Raw genomic sequence first — 18,543 nt, 5'->3', positions numbered from 1 at the left:
TTTGAACAACTTTTCTGGGCAGGTCATCTCCAAAGCAGAAGGTCTGGAGTGACTGTGGCTTTTCCCCTTCCCAGGGCTGAAAGGCTGTGAGATGTCCCTTTATCCACACACATATACAAAGCAAACACCATGATCCTGACAGTAAATGCTGGAACCAAGACCATGCTCCTGCTCTCTCCTACTCAATTTGCAGAACAGAAGAGAGGAGGTTATGGGGCAGCAAATCTGATACAGGCAGGTGTCAGACTAACACAGCGCTGGTGGAGGCAGGAAAGTGAAAGCATCTAGGTGGGAGTGGAAAGCCAAATTAGGGGTCAAAGGGTTAAGAGAAGAGAGCCCATTATTCATCACTACTACTGTGTTCCAGGCATAAGAAACATTTGGAGATAATTAGTGGGAGAACAGAACAATGCACTAGAGAAAGCAACAATGCCCTGGTTCAACCCAGCAGATGAGCTCTGTGCTCAGAGCAAATTGGTCTAAAATAAGTATTGCTCCATCTCAAAATCAGAAAGGTGTGACCTACTTCTCTGACCCTGGCATCAGCTGGCAGGAAGGGAATTGACAGAATGATTCTTCGTTCCCATCACTGGAGATCAAGCATATTCAGTTCCATTTCAGAAATAAAAGCCAACAGCTTTTCCAGCTGATTTGGGGTAACTAATAACACAGAACTGCGCTCATTAATTAAGCTGGATTGTATTGTAAAGAGCTCCAAGGCAACAACTAAATGGACTCAATATTAACAGCTGTGATAGTGTCGGTGTTACTTAGAAGCCTTAACTAATAGCCTTAACATTTTCACATGTAAAGTATATTCTGTTTTTAAATTATTTCAAGGCCTTTTGTGAAATTATCCTCCCAAATAGTATCACTTTTCAAAATTGCAAGTACAGCACCTAAATGCTAGGATCTATGCAAGATCTGGGAAGCACTTTGGTCCCTCTCAGATGAACATTTCCAGAGAATCAGTTACTCAGCTGTAGTTCTGGAAGTTATTTTCCAATGGTATTTAGAAGTTGCAGTGTCAAACTAGTTTGATTTTATTATGAACTGATTATTTGGGTATTGTCACTTAGCAAAGATACTCTTGGACAATGAGCTTGCTGATCACAGAGTTCATTCTCCAAAGAAGAAATGAATGTTTCAAGTTTCAGTGTTTGGGGAAGGAGGGAATATTTTGAAGTCTCAAAAGAAATTAATTTGTCAATGAACTTGTGGGCTACAATAATGTATTTTCATGTATCCTGATTCCCCAGTATTTGCCAACATAGAAAATCTTGAAAGCTCCTGGGTCCCAAAGTGTCTCAGTGAAAGTTGCATGGGCACTACCTTCATTTGGTAGGCACAAAAATTTCTGTCTATGGGCAGAAATTAAGGCATTAACATCTAATGAACAACTACTCTTTATAAGGGTACATCTCCCAAATATTTTCAAACCTTACACAAATCATAACCTTCAGCTGAACTGGCTTGAAAGCCACGCTGTTTCATGTTGTGAAGATGTGCTGAAGTGCAGGACCAGCCTGGAAGGTGGCAGCAGCCTGTCCCAATGGGAGAATGGTCACATAAGCGAGCCTGACATCTCTAGGAACTTCACATACGGAGGAGCAGGTCCCACTGCATCTGCTCTGTGCCATCCTCCTTTGCTAGATGGTCTATTTGAAAATGAAAGCAAATATACGTGACTGCAAGGCCAGACAAGTGCTGACATGAGTATTGCTGCTAAAAGGAGGTATTACCTCTAGTCCAGGAAGAATGAAGAGGAGTTGACAGCAAAGAAGGGCAAGAAATAAAAGCAGGAGGCAAAACAGTGTCAGGGACAATATTCCAAGCAAGAGAGAAGAAAACTAGTCCTTGTATTGGAGGACTCTACAGATCTGGATTCCTATTTGCTACCAGAAACTCCCTGCATGTCAGGGCCTATCTGGTACAATTTTATACATCCTGGGGAGAAGACAGTTGAAGAGATGACTGAGCTGAGGATACTGTGCTCCCAAAAGAAGTGGAAGAAGCCTACTGACAGTGTATCTTTCTGTTGCCAAATGGTCAAATCAGTAGTTGTAGAAACCTGGATATATTCACTGTGCTCTCCACATCAACTGGATAATAGTAATATTTTTGAGAGCAGCTTCCTCTGTGCCCATACCAGCTAAAAACTGCCTTTGGGAAAAGACCATTGTCATCCCCACTTTGTCTGATGGTTCCAGTCACAAATTCTTTGGCGAAGGGACTGAGTAAGGCTCAGGACTTGTGTGAACATCACCCAGCACTTGGAAATACAGCATCAGTTTTGGCTTCTTGCAGCCAGCACCACATAAAATGCAGACTTAGCACCTTCAGCCTGGGATTTAGCAACAAGGTGTTTCAGTGACACCTGGAAAGAAGGCTGTCTGATCATGTAGTAAGGCTGGGTTGAAAGATTTTAATACTGTTTTAGCAAGTCCAGCCTCCCCAAGTGGGAAAGCTGTCAGTGATTGGAAAACCATTTACTGAATCTCTTCTCCTCTTTTCTGCCTTTCCTGCTCCAACAAGATCAGTTGATGCTTCTTATGTGAAGTGTCCCTTCCTACAAAAGCAGAAAATTATTTTTGGTTATGGACTTGGCCTGAGTAACAGATCAGCTGCAAAATGGATTGGTCCTGAGGTCAGATTCAATCTTAGAAAACAGTGGGAAGCATTCACTGCCCAAACTTTGTGATGGAAATGGATACCTTGCAGTAATTCTGACCTAAAGTATCTCCTCCTTTCAACAGTCTTTTCAGGCACCTTGAATAACCTGTGAGTATATCAATGCCAGTTCTCTATCAGTGGTGTTGGCTCCACCAGCAGCTCTCCATTCTCTTACTGGTATAAATGGTCACTTTCCTTCCAGACATATTAATCTCCAATAACTCAAGATTAGGAAGGAACTTCTTTTCTTCTCCTCCTTAGCATGTCAAACAGGAACATGACAAGTTTTTCAGAAAGCACCAAGAAGGGAAATAGTATGTAAGAAAGAAGAAAAAATTTAAAAAGGCCTTTTCTCAATGGATGTCATTTTCTGGCTGACACCTCAGGCTGATATTCAGCTATTTTGCACACAATGGGTTTCCAAAGCACTTAAACCTGATCCTCCATGATCTACTTCTACATTTTCAAATGGCTTTGTGAGACACAAGAATTGACAGGAATGGCAATAGATGTTATTCTTGTCTCTGCTAAATTGAGGGTGCCACCTGCAAAGACTCTTAAGTTCAGAACATTTACACTCCCAGACAAGCATGCTGTGCCACCTATTAGACTGAAGAGTTGTCATTTGCCAAATGCTAGGATTCTCTTAACTCGAAATAGGCACTGCAGAGAAGCATCAAGTTACAGCAAAAAGAAGAGCTCTGGCATCAACCTTTATCTTTTCCTTTAAAGAAATAGCACAGACCTTTAAAGTGAAACCAATAATGATTCAAGTTCCCATCTCCCCTTGCCTGCTAGGAACAAATCAGATTCACTGATGTTGGATGTCTGTTATTACTATTATCTAAACAAAGAAAATAGTAATAACTTAAAAAATGCAGCCAGAATTTGTAATCAGTAAATGTCCAAGCGCTTTTCAGAAAGGGCAGTATAATTATCTCAGTTCTATGAGTGATTATCTGCATTTTAATAGTGGGATAACTAAGGCACAGGAAGAGGAATTAACTTGCTCAGCTGGCCAATGAAATACCAAGAAACAGGGTGAGATATCCTGAATTCCCGTCAAATGCCCTCCAGATAACACTCTTGCTAATATAATCAATTAGAAACATTACATATCACCCATCTTCAAAGAATTTCAGAAACAGTGAACAGACATCATCAGTATTAAACCTTTCTGGATTTCAGTATCCCATGGCATCATCTGCTTTGATCATCTTTGCTCTGTGCCTATAACTCAAGTAATTAATAGCTACCATTCTAAGAGGAGTGAGATAATTGACTTATCTAGCAATCACTTCAGAAAGATTATTATTAGAAATAGGTCTGCATTCTAAATATACACATGCCTCTAGATGAGCTAGGCCAAATACCAGCTACATGTGAAGCAATGCTGGCACTGAGGCCAGCACAGTCCAGGTGTTTGGGCACCTGTCCTGAGTGCACAAAGCTCATGTGCACCACTCTGCTGCACCTCTCCCAGCCTGGACAAGGCTTCTTTCCAGCAGCCCACCACCACAGCCTGACCCCACAAGAACCTTCATGGTCTCTCAGTCAAATCCCAAGAGCTGGAGTAGTTTTCTCTGTACTCTTGACACCACAGACCTTCCATGGCTTGGTCAAACACTCCTGGCTAAAATCAGGGAACGTTGCAAAAGAACAGTAAAGTAAACCTGACAATAAAAGACTACAGCTAAAATATAACTGCTTCAGCTTGATTTCCAGGTCATCAGTTAAATGGGTAGGTGGTGCCTTCATAGAAAGCCATTAACAGGAGCTTCCTTTACATCCTGTACTCCATAGCAGCCAAAAAAATTACTCAGACAGCCCTTCACCTATCTTCTATCTGGCTAAAACAAATAAAAAAAAATAATAAATTTTTTTTAAATTCTGTGTCTCCACACATTTCATGTAGATGGCAATAAGGCAGCCGTGACATCCTCACTGACATTCTGTCAGAGAATTCAGGACAGGGAAAGAGCAATTAGCTCTGAGCAAGCAATATTTCAGTCACCAAAAACAAAGCATTGAAAATTACCAAAGCAATCTCAAAGATCTTGAATTATTACAAGAGAACCTGAGGTGGAAGCACAGAAAGCCTCACAGATTATTACAGTCATCTGCTGGACTATAAATTTCTACCTTAAGTTGATTCCTTGTTGTGTGTGTGTTATTTCAGTACGTTTCCTGTAACTACATCGAATTTAGAGCAATGCTAAATTAAAAAAAAAAAAATTAAAGTTCAAAAAACCTGGCTGATTCTGCATGAAGCATTAGTATCAATAGCTGACACAGCAGAGCTGGAGGGGAAAGAAAGCATGGAGCTACTGCTTGTTTCTCCTGAGATATAAAAGGTGTGTAAAGGCCTCAGACCTCACACATTCCTCTACCTAGAAAGCCAACAAGTTTCAACATTACTGTCTCCTCATGTCAGTAGCAAAACACAGAACAAGGGGCATTTTAGATTATCTCAGCCTCCCTAACATTCCTCCTGCACAGCTCTAATTTGACCGTATTGATGTCTTCCTCAGAGGAGATAAAGTTGCCTTCCACAGAAAAATGCAAAGCAAAGGATAAAGACAGAAAGGACTGTAATTAAAGTCAGATTTTTTTTCTGCTCAGCAAGTAGGACTCTGTTCTGCAAGTTACTGTCTATACCTTTATACCAAATCACCTCTGATCTGCCTCCCACCATTGGAATTCAAAGCCAGTAAACGATGACTTTCTCGCATAATCGTTACACTTGGGGTTTTAACCAACTGAATACTAACCTCTAAAATGAAAGCTCAGTTATGAGTGTGCCTATATGCCTGATTTCATACACTGCTGTTATTTGACTCACCTAGAGTATTATGTGGCTGAAATCTTCAGACTAGTTTTTGGGAGTATGTGGCAAGCCTGAATTGGTGAGATCCAAACCTAACCATAGGGAACTTGCCTTAGAGTGTGCTGCTCACAGCACAGTACAGGCTATGGCAAGAAAGAGCCATTAATTAGGCAGCACCAATCCTACAGGTTTAACTCTGTTCCTCTCTACATCACATGTTCTCAACTGTCAAATTCAGGGATAATTATTTCCGCCTCCCCTTTGTCTTTTGGGTACAGCAGCTAATGGACAGACACTGATGGCAGCTTATATCTTACAGTAGAATATCTCTACTGATGAGCATGGCTCTCCTGAGGTAGTGTTTTGGAACAGCAGTCTCCAACAGAACTAAAGATCGCGTTCACGCTGTGTCACAGATTAGTGACTTTCAATGCAGCATCTTTCCTTCCTGAAAGCCTCTCTGCCCATTCCTTAGCCTGGCACAGAAACTAAGGACACAGCCATGCAAGGTGCTTAACAGCTTCTGCCTCAGTGAAGGTAGAAAGAGTTTAAGGCACTTAGAATTGAGTCCCTAAAATAATTGATTGGCACAATAAACGGTAGTGATTGATCAAGCACATCCTAATGCCATCTTTGTAATTCCTATATTACAATCACCACCACCAAAGAAGGTGTTTCAGTTGGTCACTGCAAGGTAATTTCAGGCTCCTCTACTGTACTCTGCTTCCAAAACATTAGGGCATAAGCCAGCACCAATATTACAAATTAGATGGCAGCATACGTTAGGAATTTGCTGTAACTCCAGCCCTCAGTGACTAGCACAGCTTCAAGTGTAAACAAACAAAAGCTGCAATTTGCACCAACTGTTTACTTTGATTATAAATCAGGATTAGCTTTGCCAGTACAAATTATGCCTCCCTTTGTCTTCAAGAAAGCTGGCCGTAGAGAAGAGGAAGGGAGGCAATTTTTTTGTGTTAAATGATCTGTCTGATTGGATAGATCTTTTTAGCAGCTTTTACTTCTCCATCTATGACCAGGGATTTTACAGCATTTATTATATCACCCACCTTCCGACATTACTCAAACATAGATTTAGTCTGTATCCTCACTAGAAGTTAGGAAGACGGAGATTGATGTGCTGCTGCAAATGACAGCATGAATGCCAGTGAATGAGATCAAACAACTGGGCACTTTTTTGCCCTATTAATGTAAGTCGTGAAACTTCAATTCGGATTTGGGGTCGTTAAAGCAGAGTGCTTATGATTTTCTTGGCCGTATAAAAGCTGAGCATTCCAGATGAGATTCCAGCTCCCAAATAATTCCCAGCATGGATGGACTAATGAACAGTGAAAATAAACTGCTACTGGCTTTGCTTACCATACTAATGAAGAACTTCCTCATGGGATGCTGCTTTGCACAAGGGCTTGCACAGAGAGTGGGTTTGGAAGCCACAGGTGGGGACTCCCAACCCCAAGCATGGGACTCCCAATCAAGTGTGAGTCTGAAGCTTTCCCACTACCATCTTTGTTGTGTTTTTCTTCCAGTTGCTCCATCTGGAAGTCTTGCTTGTTTTTGCCATCTGACATTTCAACAGCCTGAAAATAAGCAAAACAACTCCTCTAAACAACCAAAATGTTTGATCAGATCCTTTATATAAATGAAATGCTAGTGTATGCCAGGCATCTGAACTTGGTAAAAATAAATGAGTGCTTCAAACCCACTATTGTTCTCAAGGTCCCTGACCTTCAAAACATCATTCTATTCTATTTGTAAACAACACAGACATGACAGAACATGTGAATACCACTTCACCCTTTGGTAACAGTATCTATCCCAAGACCTCAAAGTGTTCTGCAAATATTAGCTAAGCTTCTTATACCTCTAAAGAACTCCTACTCTTCTACAAATATTAGCTGAATCTCAACCTGCACCACTCAGCTCATAGGAGACTAGTGCTGTTCTCCAAGTTCAGAAAGGTTGAATACTGTGGTGAAGGTTATTCAAGAGTTTGTAAAATACTCAGGCAACAAGTTTATAAGTCTTCTAAGTATGCCTGGACTTCTAGAAGTTTGTCCAGAGTATCATCCAAACCTGTATGCTGCTTTTGGCAACTCTAATAATGTCAGACCCAAATCTAAACCAATCCAGATTTCACTTGAACAAGAAAAAGCAACCAGGAAAACCAAAACACTGTTTTAACCATACATCTTCCCACTACCTTTCCAAGTCCCATAGTCATTTATCCTTTTGTGTACACCCAGACTAAACCAAGGAATAGGAGGCCTCAACCTGCATTTAGCAAGGAACCAAACGAGGCACAGTGGCCGGGAGCAGCGCACACCACCCAGTTCAACGCTGCAGGGATGAACGCAAGTTGAACTCAGCCAGGTTTCAGGCAAAGAGCAGCTCAGCACAGCTGCACTGGTACAGCTGGAATGGTTCCTAACCACAGATGCAGAAACACAAAGATAAGGCCATAGTAACTTCCATATGGTAAACAGCCTGAACTTCCTAGGAGGGCTCACTGGAGGCAATTCATTTCCAAGGCACAGAAAACGTGCTTGGCTTTGACTCATTGTCTCTCTTTTGCATCTTTTGCAAAACTGGTCATGGACATTTATGTAATGGAAGTTTTCAACACATCTTGTTAAAGTGCATCACTCCAAACTGAAGCTTACATTGATTTTGATTCCCTCTGGACTATGATTCCATCGGAGGGTAGGGACACCTTCCCTCTGTGTTGTTTTGGTCACCCAGACTTCCCAAGCAGCTCATCTACTTCAGTATTAACACAAGAAACTGGTAACAACAAATCTAGGAGCTCAGACCCTGCACACTGCAGAGTTGAAATACATAAAAAATTTCCAACTCTGCTTTCACTGGCTGTACATGACAATTTATTCCACCAGAGAATCAGTTATCTTCCTAAAGAAGGGATACTACACTCTAGTAACATAAAATTTTACTCAGTCTAAGATAAATACAATGCCCAGTCTATAATTACAGATAACGTGTAAGGTTGGAGTTTTTCCTCCAGAATTTTCTCTTCTATATTTTATACAGTCTTCAATTGCACTGAACCTAAGTTGAAAGAGCTATTGATGACACAGGAGAAAGCAGTCAGTACGAGGTTAAAATTCTCCAGAGGTTACTTTTCTGTTGGCCAGAAGGGGCCAGTCTACACAGGTGTTGGCTTTTGGCCTTTTTACAACATATTGTTGACTCTTGGAGTGCACTGTGACCACTACACAACACCAATAATGAATATTCTGAGAGCCTTCTAAGCACTCTAGGAGCAAAATGAGAAGGTCAATGAACAGCTTCATGACAGCCTGGTTCCCTCGGGATGGAAAAGTATTTGTTACTACAGTGCACTCAAAGCCACAGGTAAAATGCAGAGCAAAAAGTGAGAGCTAGGAGCCTGAACCAGCCAGACAAATTCAGAAAGGAAACAAAACCTGCATCATTACCTTGGGGCTGGGTGGGAAGGGTCAACACAAGTGAAGTGATGGATTGTATCCCTGAGTGTCTGCAGCCCAGGACTGGGTACCTTTCTGGGGGTAGAACAGAGGTCCCCACTTTGGGCAGAAGGGGAACCATGCAGATTTTGGTGGCTTCACTTACAGAGTTGATCAAACTAGAGCAGCCCATTTCAGCCTTCAAAGTGGGGAAGAAAAAAAAACCCAAGAGAGGCCTGACACACGCTTTCCTTATTCTGTGATTCAAACTGCTAGAAGGAGGAGAGAGTTCTCCAATCAATAGAAGTGATTTTTCAATCAGCAGAACTGGCACACAGGCCAAAAGGGTTGAGGAACACTTCTGCTCTTTGTAAGAGTCCTGCAGGATTCTCTCTTCCAAGAGGTCTGCTGGAGGTCCTGCTCAGGCTGGTGCTGTGCTCACTTCCCAGGCACTGTTGGCTATTCTGGGCCCTACTCCCATCACTGCACCACCAATGTCATGAATCTGGGTATGTGGCTAAACACTGCACCCTGAACATGGTTACCAGTCTTCAGGCTCCCCAAGGCTTGAAATGCTTCTGAGGCAAGACAGTGGGGAAGAGCCTCACAATCCTGGAGAATTTCCTTTTCTTCAAAAGCAGGTTAGGAAAGTGAATCTGCCTCCTGTCTCAATAGGCTCCTCCAACTTTTCCCTGGCTAAAGAGCTGCTCTCAAATGTCTTCTTGGCCAGTATGATGGCAAGTGTTCATCTACTTGTGCTGCCCTACTGTAAATGGTATAGCTGAGTGCCCAGCTAGAATTACCCTGGCACAAGGCACAGGGAGAAGGACAGATAAGCTGATTGCTCTATTGCTCCCTTCTCATTGCACAGAGCCCCAGAGTCTCCCCTGTGTGACTCCCTGAGCTGAACTGGCTCTGCAGGCTCCAAACTTGCCAGGTGAGTCCCTCCACCCTCCCGTGCCCACAGGTTACAACCAGCAGTGCCAAGAGTCCCCTGTACCATGGGCAGATTCCCGTTCTGCAGAATACTCTATAAATGTAAGCTAAGACACTCCCTGCCCTGAAACACTTTTGTTTTTCTTTTTTGCTGAAACATAAAGATAACAAAAAAAGGGATGGCCTTAACAAGAGAATACAGTTAATCCAAAACCCTGGTCTTTTACTGCAGAGCAATGCACAGCTTACCACCAGTGCTGCCAGCGGTGTTTGTGACAGACCAGTGGAGTCACAACACACCTGATGTGTCTGGTGCTTCCCATGGGCATGTGTACATTCAGAGAGAGCTTGGAGCTAGGAAACCTCATCTTTGATGTTGGGTATCAGGATGAACAGGAGATCTGCTTTCAAAACGGTGTCTTCATACCTATCCACTTATGTCACACCAGAGACTGCTCTTGAAGCAAGAGCAACTGCATAACATTCTCATCTTCACTTTCCTGCTGCCCATCCAGCCAGCCAGGAGGAGGTCACATCCCCTCTAAAATTTCTCTGCTTTGCAGCTCACTCCTACTTATTTCAGAAGAGCTGCCAGTGTTACATTCTTTTCATAGAACCCCAGGGAAGTTCTAACCTCAAAATTAAGCAAAGTCCTTTGAATATTTTCCAATTAACCTAAGATTGACACTAATGCTTTTCTCTTCATGTTTCCACTATTTGAACTGGATTTCTCCTGCACGCCTCAGTTTCCAGGCCTTTTGGACCATCAAAGATCTAAGTTATTCCTTTCCTAAAGATTACTCTGGTTTTAAAACCAAGAGACCCTTTTCTGCTAAGTTTGCTCTAGGTTGTGTCATTTAGTGAAAGAGATCAGAGAAGCCTCTCACCAGCAAAAATCCAGGGAAGATATCAATGAAGAGACAGCATGGCAGTTTTCTCATACACTAGCAATGAGGGCAAGTTAACACTGCTGAAAGCCTTCAGGGTTGCATTCTGCTCCCAGTCTCACAGCATAAAATATCCAGAGAAACAGAGATGACAGAGGGCTAGTTCTGTGTGTCTAGAGCCACACAGAGAGTGTCTAGAGCAGAGAGCATGTCTAGAGCAGAGAGCATAAGGACAATGCTATAAAAAAGTCAGCATTCAGGCAAGAGGCTGGAGGTAGCAGGCACTGTCCCACTCTGGGGCTTGCAGAAGCATGTTGGCCTTCAGGGGCCTGCAGGCACCACAGCTCATTAGCCAAACTTTCTCTGAGTTAATGGTGATGCCAAAACACAGGAACCTTTCATTTGGCTAAAAAAGCAGTTCTGCCAGCAAAATTGCAGGCAGCTTCTGTGCAACCTGGAACAGAGGGAGGAGAAGGCTTCTCTTAAGAGGAGTAAGAAGGCTTACTCCAACACGGAATGAAGGAGCAGCACTGCCCACAGACACACAGCATGCAGGGAGCAGCCCAGCACTTTAGAGACAAAGTGTTTATGTCCTTTGTCGCTTGTTGTTGCTTAGGTAAGGCACATCTAAAAGCTATTGGGCAGATTGCCAACGTGTCCCAGCTGCAGAGGTGGGGAGTTCCTAAGCACTTTCTGTCCATTAGCTTGCAAATGTCCCCTTGAAGATGGTAAAATATTGTTGCCCACACTTTATAGAAAGGAATAGCGAGGCACAGAGGGCCAAGTATCCCAGTTCTCACTCTGTACTTTCTAAACCATAAACAACAGTAATTCTTCCCACAGTTACTGGAAACAACAGGATCTTTCAGAAAAAGGGAAGCTGCCCCTTGCCTGGAACCATGTAGCCAAGATCAGCTGGAGGTAGCAGCCTGCAGCCTATGCAGTGCCTGACATGGTTTTAACCCTGAGAACTTTTCCTCCAGCACATCTCTGGGGTCTTTTTCTGTACTCACAGAAACATTCTGTGCTCTGTATGCTCAAGGAGTTCACCTTCAATAAATAATCTGAACAAAGGGAGTTAGTGCTGGCACAGTTGCATGGGTTACTTCAGGGACAGTTTGCAGCAATGACAAACTCACCTTTGCTGGTGGCTACCTTCCTGGGAAGGAATCCAGTCCCCCAAAGAGGAACACTCAGTAATATCAGGAGACAAGAGCAATTTCATCCCCATTAGTTAATATCAAACATAAAGGACACATTCCAGTACATAGCAAGCAGTCTTTGTCTCTTTGACAGACAGTTAAGGAAGATCTGGGGTTTAGAATCCTTAAATGACAAAACAGAAATATGTAAAAAGGAACATTTTTTCAGACTAATTGTAGGATAGCATTACTCAGACAGCATCAGGTTACTACCTGGAAAAATCCTGGGTCAGAGGCATATTATTGACCCAATCCAGAAAGCAAGCAGAGCGTCCCATGGGCAGTACTGATGAGGACGTTGAGCAAAGTGGCCAACAGCATCCTTTCTGGTTTCAATAAAATAAAGTGTCATTCATTCTTCCTGTTGTGGAAAAAAAACAGAGAAAACAAAGTGTCATTCTGAAGGAAGAGCGGACTTCTTTGTCTTGGGTCAATGGACCAGCCTGAAGCTGTGCAGAGATTGCTGTTTAGTCTGCAGGTGTACTACAATAGGCTTCAGCAGCAAAGGCACACCTTCCCAGCACTGAAGTTAAGAGGATGAAGGAAAAGATGCATTCACCTCACAGTCCTTGAGAAATGATTGCATCCCTATGGAAACATGGCAAAAGGAAAATGAAACTTAGTAAGAGTCATGAACTTCTACAAGAGCAGCAGTCAGCTTGTCTACGAATGCACGTTTCCAGCTGGGCTAGCCCAAAGCTGATGGCAGAGATCAGGCTCATCCAGTAACTCCTCAGGCCCTCCATGGCACACAGCTGTGCTAGAACCAGCCCTGGGACAACAGCCTGCCTTCACTTGGGCCAGGTCAGAAAAGAGAAGCTGGTGGAGGGTACATGTAAGGATGGTGGATGTTCACAGAGCAGGGGTAAGGGAACCAGACAAGTCCTGTCTGACTTTGGCTCTCCCATAGATGCTCTGCATGGCCTTTTAACAAACATCTCCCTCACCTTCCCTTCTCTGCAAAGTCCTTTGTTTCTCCACGTGGAAAAAACTCAGGAATAAAAACTTTCCCCTCTACCATGAGCCAAATACACCAGTGATAGCAAAGCATATAATGGAAGTTATGCTGCCTAGAAGAGGCAAAAGTTCTCCCTTAAGATCCCCACCACCCCCGTGTTCCTGTGACATTTTCTGGTTCCTGGCAAAACCTGGATCAGAAAACAACTTCACTGCTAAATAAGTGCTAGTAGAAATAAGTAAACAGCCTTGCACTCTGTCATATTCCCTGAAAGACTGAGCACGCCAGCAAAGGCAGCACAGACTCTCACAGCAGTAAATAACCAAGCAGGCAGAGCAAACAAACTTTTAAAACCCCATATGTCAGAAAATCTCTCTGGAATGAAGAGGTGAAAACAGTTTCAGCAGAAAGGAGGAAGTTTTCACCTCTTCCTTTCTCCCCACTTCCCCAGCCCTTCCTTCCCTTGTTTACTTTGTTTCCCTGTTTTAAACCAAGTAAGAAAAGCTTTGGTATTTGTGGAACTGGGCTCTTTCTGTTTAACTCCAGCTGTGCCCACAGCCCACATACTGGTTTGGTAAAATTTGCCCAGTCTGACAAAGTGGTTTCTCAAGCTTGAAATAAAACCATAGTGATTTTTACACTACTAAAATGAATGGCCCTTGACAGGGCTAGCAATTATCTATGAATTCCAAAGAAAAGGCTTGTTGCATGGCACAGCAACATGCTCAGCACAGCACTGTGGCAGAGGGATGCAGGGGCTTTCTGTGCTTTTGCTCTGGCATTTCAGCCTCTTTAGAAATATGACAGTGCTGGGAGATCCACAGCAAAAAAAAAAAACCAAAAAAACCCAAAAAAACAACAACAACAACAACAAAACAAAAACAAAAAACCAAAAAGAAACCCCCAAACATCCCTCAGGAAAACAGCTCAGAGGATTTTTACCTGTCACAGGCATGGGGTTGGAAGGACTTCTTTGCTAGTCTCTGGTCAAGGAAGAAGCAGCACCCGAATTCAGAGGAAAAGCTCTTGCCAGGAGCACCAACCATAGGGCTCCTTGTGGAAGGGGACTGCTGTCATGATCCCCACCACGAGATATCTGTACCTCTTTCTTAATGGGGAATACTTGCATACATAGACCCAGAAATAAAGAAGAAAGCAATTGGTTTCCTTATATTTGATTTAGGAGTGTCTGCTTGGGGATCTAACACCCAGCTGTTATCAGAGAGGCTCTGTGGCCTGCAACTGTGTTATCAGGTATCAGAGAGCCCCTTGGGCAGGGACTGTGGGAACAGATGCTGACCTCAGCCAGGCAGCAGGAAAACAAACCTCAGCACAAAAGGGCAGGACGCCACGAAATAAGACTCCTTGAGAAAGGAAACAAGGAGAAACCAAAGCTGAAATCTTGATGCTTCTAGGAGAAATGGAGAGGGATAACTGAACAGGATGAGACATGGCCAGCACAGGGTTGCACAAGGACAGGTTGAGGGTCTGAGCAGTGCCAGCAGGCTGGGCCAGCTGGGGAAGGAGAAGCAACACCACTGCTGCAACCAAGGGCTGCTTCCAGCGCGGCAAGCAAAACCTGTGAGTGCCAGCCACGCTGCTGCTTTGTTTGTCTGCTCACTGAGGTCTGGCAGACAGACTCTCCCTTCCATGTGTGCCTGGTCAGTGCCCAGCACAGCACCAAGGGCCTCTCAGTCCCGCTTGAAGGGAGAGAACAAACCTTTGCCCTGGATGAGACCAAAACAGGGAAGGTAGGTGGCCAGCCCATCCTGCTTTCATGTCTTTTCAGACTGAACATTTCGGAAGGAAAGTTTGCCTCAGATTGAGCCTCTGTCTGGGATTAATTCAGCTCAAATTTGTAGTCACCACAGGCAGCAGGGGAAGCTGCAATAGCTATTAGAGAACAAGCCAAAGAAGTAAAAGCAAGCAGAGACAAAGAATAACCCTTGCCCTCCCCCCCAAAACAGAGAGGAGGCACAGGGATCCAAATTAAAAAGCAACTACTAGTGGCTAGTGCTAGCAAATCACTGTGGGCTGGCCAGAGCCTGGGTGCCAGCAAGCAGCTCTGGCACAGGAGTGTGGCACACCCTGCTCTGGTGTCCAGGCGCCAGCCAAGCAGTCCAGAGCTGACTGGGAAGGCCAGTGGAGCTGGGAGCTGCTGTGAACTGCAACAAAGGGGACAAGGGAGAGGAGCCCTGCCCCTGCTTCCCACCGCTGCTCTGCCAGAGGGAAGCAAGCCAGCTCACCTCCTGATATTGCTGCTGGCCAGGTGCCTCCAAGCTGTTGGTATTGGTCATTCTTTGGCTGGGGGATCTGAGTGGCCAAGATACCCAGAAAGATCAAACTGTGAAAAGAAACGAGGTCATTGCACAGTGGAGATAGGAAAAAAGAGAGGTGAGACAGGTCAGCAGCCGGCAGTAGCACCCAGGATGGCTGAGATCCTCGCAGACCTTGTAGGCATAGGCACCACTGCCAGAACCTCAAGGAGACAGCAATCCTGTACCTGAAGGCTGGAGGTGGCATCCCCATCTGCTGCCCCATGCACCGCGCAGCAGCGCCGGGCGCCCGCGGTCCCTCCCCGCACGGCATCGCCCTTCGGACGGGAGGTGGCAGCAGATGGCCACCGACAGCATCTCCCGGGGACGCCCCAATACCCGCGGGAGAAACCCTCCCGGCTCCCAGCGACTGGGCAGGGACGGCAGGAGGTGCTCTCCAAGAGCATCCCTCCTCCCGGGATGCGCCGTCTCCCCCCTCGTGCCCGCTGGCTCCGAGCCCCCATCCGATTCCGCACACGCCACACCCTGGAAGTGCTTTGCCACAAGTTGAGTTGTTTTAAAAACAGCCTTTATCGAGAAAACAGATGGCAGCAGCTAGGAAGCTCTGACTATTATTGATTAATGCAGAATTACAGTTGGCAGTAGGATATACGGGGAGCAGCAGAAATGAGTGCAGATATTAACCAAGGGAAGGGGGGGGGGGGGCGGAAATCATGGAGTAAAAGGAATCATAGAATCATTCAGGTTGGAAAGGACCTCTGAGATCACGGAGTCCAACCTTGGACCTAATGCTGCCAAGTCCACCATTAAACCATGGCCCTAAGCACCACATGTACAGTTTTTTAAGAACAGTTCCAGGGAAAGAGGACATGCTATCCAAGTCTCAACAGGCTCTCAACAGTCAAGAATCATGCTCAGATAACATAAGGATCCACAAATGTTTGGCCCCTGCATCATCTGTCAGCTTTCACCAGAATAAAACTTTCTGAAGTTAAAAAAAAAAAAAAAATAGTAACTGGAATTATTTTCCAACAATCTGTAATTTCTATTTTCTTCTGCCATCTTGAGAAATACTAATGGGAAATCAGACCAGTCCAGCTGAAACAGGTAGTCCCAGAAACTAGTCCCTTCTGTATCCCTAGGGCTACCTTCCTCAGACCAATAAAACCTGAAAACCAGCTGGATTTTAGAGCTCCTACCAGTCATCTCTCCAGAGCCACACAGGAAGTTTGAGGGTTTGGTCATAGTGCACTGAAACAAAGACACAAAAGAGCATAGATGCCAGTACAAGGAATGGATTGGGACACCCTGTCAGGCAAGCCCCACCTTTCATCCCTTTTCCAGAGCCTGGTGCCTGGTCTCTCCAGTCTGTCCCCATTCAGATGCCTGTGTCACACAGCAACCTCCAGGCAGTACACCACTGGTTTAATTGGCTCCTCTACACCAAGCAAAAGTTGAATTTGAAGTCACTCCTTCAACCATCCTTTTTTATTTCCGTGTGCCAGACCTCACTTCTGTCACCTGGTATCTACCCTTCCAACAGGAGAGGTTCACACACAGCTGTCTGCCAGAAGTGGCAACAGACAGAAACCAGCAGGCAGCTTTCATATCCTCTGCCTAGGAGAAACATACCTGCTTCCTAGGAGAGCCCCCTAGGAAATGTAAGGGATTGTGGAGTACAGTACTGAGCGGGAACTCAGAAAGTCACTGATAACCAAGCCTTGAGACACTGGGGATATAATATCTCCACTTAAAGAATTTCTGGTGTGGTTTTGGGGTTTTTTGGCAGGTGAAGTGTGTGTATCTGTTTTGTTTATTCTTTTTTAGATCTCAAGCAAGGAAAATTATATTGCCAAAAATCCATTAACTCCTCTTACCCTCAGAAAATACCATCATGTATCTAGGCCTGATCACATTTCCTGTCTCAAGGTAAGCTTAAGACTTTTGGCCCTATCCACAGTCAGTAGAAATGTTTTCACAGTATCTGTTTACGTGTTTATAGGCTATTCACAGTGCCCGTCTCTCCACCTGCAGAAGAACCCTTCAGATAGAGACTCCTTGATGGAACAGCAACTCACATGTGTTAAAATTTATTGGCTTTCACAAATCGTTTCAAATGTAACAAAGAAGGGGGAAGCAGAGGGACAGATCTTGAATCCAGTAGTAATAAAAGCCACAATCCAAAAGTGTGGTTTATTCTGTTTGCTTTTTTTAAAAAACAGATGTAAAATCTGTTTACTGAAGACTGTATTGAAGTGGAAGAAGTAGGCTTGCCTGTTTTACAGGTTACTATGGAGATATCTTTCCCTTCATTACTCTGTAAACAGACCATGCTGCACAGAAGTGAGAAGTTCTTATTTTTGGCCATTCAAAAATTGCCAGTGATTAGAGCATTTCACGTGCTATGAACAAGTAAATATCTCTGGGTAATTCATTTTCTTAATCCCAAGTTTGGCCAAGGGAAACTGAACTCACCAAGAGATGAAAGTCAAAGATAAACATTTTACAGCATTACAATTCTACTTTTGAAGTCCCATCAGAGAACTGATGGCTTCACTTGCTACTAAGTTCCCAAAACCTTGGATATTTTTCCCCAGAATGACATAGGCAGATCCCATTAAGCATAAATAATCACAACCCTTTCTCCTCAAATGTTTCTAAGAAATTATTGTGAATTACTGCGCACACCATCAGTATGAAGGATATCAAAAATTGGTTCTCAATTCCCAATGGCCTTCAGGTCTCACCTACTATATTATTTTTACTTTTTTTTTTCTTTTAGATCATTACAGGTAAACTAACATCCCTTTTCCCTAATCAACACCATGGCAACATTGTTATCTATGGTCCTTGGAGCTCCAAAAATATGCCTTCAACTTCACCCTTTTTATTTCACCAGCACTCTCAAAATACCCAAGATGTAGCACCTGTCCATCTTGGCCCTTCATACAGCTTCCTCTGTACCAACTTCTTGACACTTCACTACAGTTTGCAGAAACTGCAAGATTTTTTATCTATTTCCATTGCTGAAACTGCAGTTTTCTTCTTTCTGTAAAGCTTCCCCAGAAATCAGAACTAGAAATAGGACAGAAAAAGCTGCAGCAATGGGTGAGGATTGAAACCAAATGAGAAAAGGTAGCAAAAGATCTGCAAGGTAGAAGCAGACAACCCACTGTGAAGGTGGCTCTGGCAGGAAACTTACTTGAGTCAACCAAATCCCAAGTCCGAAGCCACGTATGCAGCATTCCTGTTGCATATGTGGACAAAAGGACAACCTCCTTTTGGAGAGACAGCCACAAAGAGTGCTCCCACATAACCTGGGGACA

General features: G+C 44.0%; 1 long non-coding RNA gene across 1 annotated transcript in view; it reads right to left on the bottom strand.

The window, feature by feature from the left end:
• Positions 1–18,543, bottom strand: part of LOC104687930 — a 93,186-nt gene that overhangs the window by 47,001 nt on the left and 27,642 nt on the right. Inside the window, exons 3-4 of the long non-coding RNA XR_005602687.1 lie at positions 12,197–12,344; positions 6,878–7,095 (exon numbers count right to left, since the gene is read on the bottom strand). This is a non-coding gene — a long non-coding RNA (uncharacterized LOC104687930). The remainder of the gene's footprint in view (positions 1–6,877; positions 7,096–12,196; positions 12,345–18,543) is intronic.

Source organism: Corvus cornix, chromosome 9, assembly GCF_000738735.6.
Source record: "Corvus cornix cornix isolate S_Up_H32 chromosome 9, ASM73873v5, whole genome shotgun sequence".
Taxonomy (NCBI): Eukaryota; Metazoa; Chordata; class Aves; order Passeriformes; family Corvidae; genus Corvus; species Corvus cornix.
The sequence above is the reverse complement of the archived record's forward strand: the minus strand, read 5'-3'. Positions and strand labels throughout refer to the sequence as shown.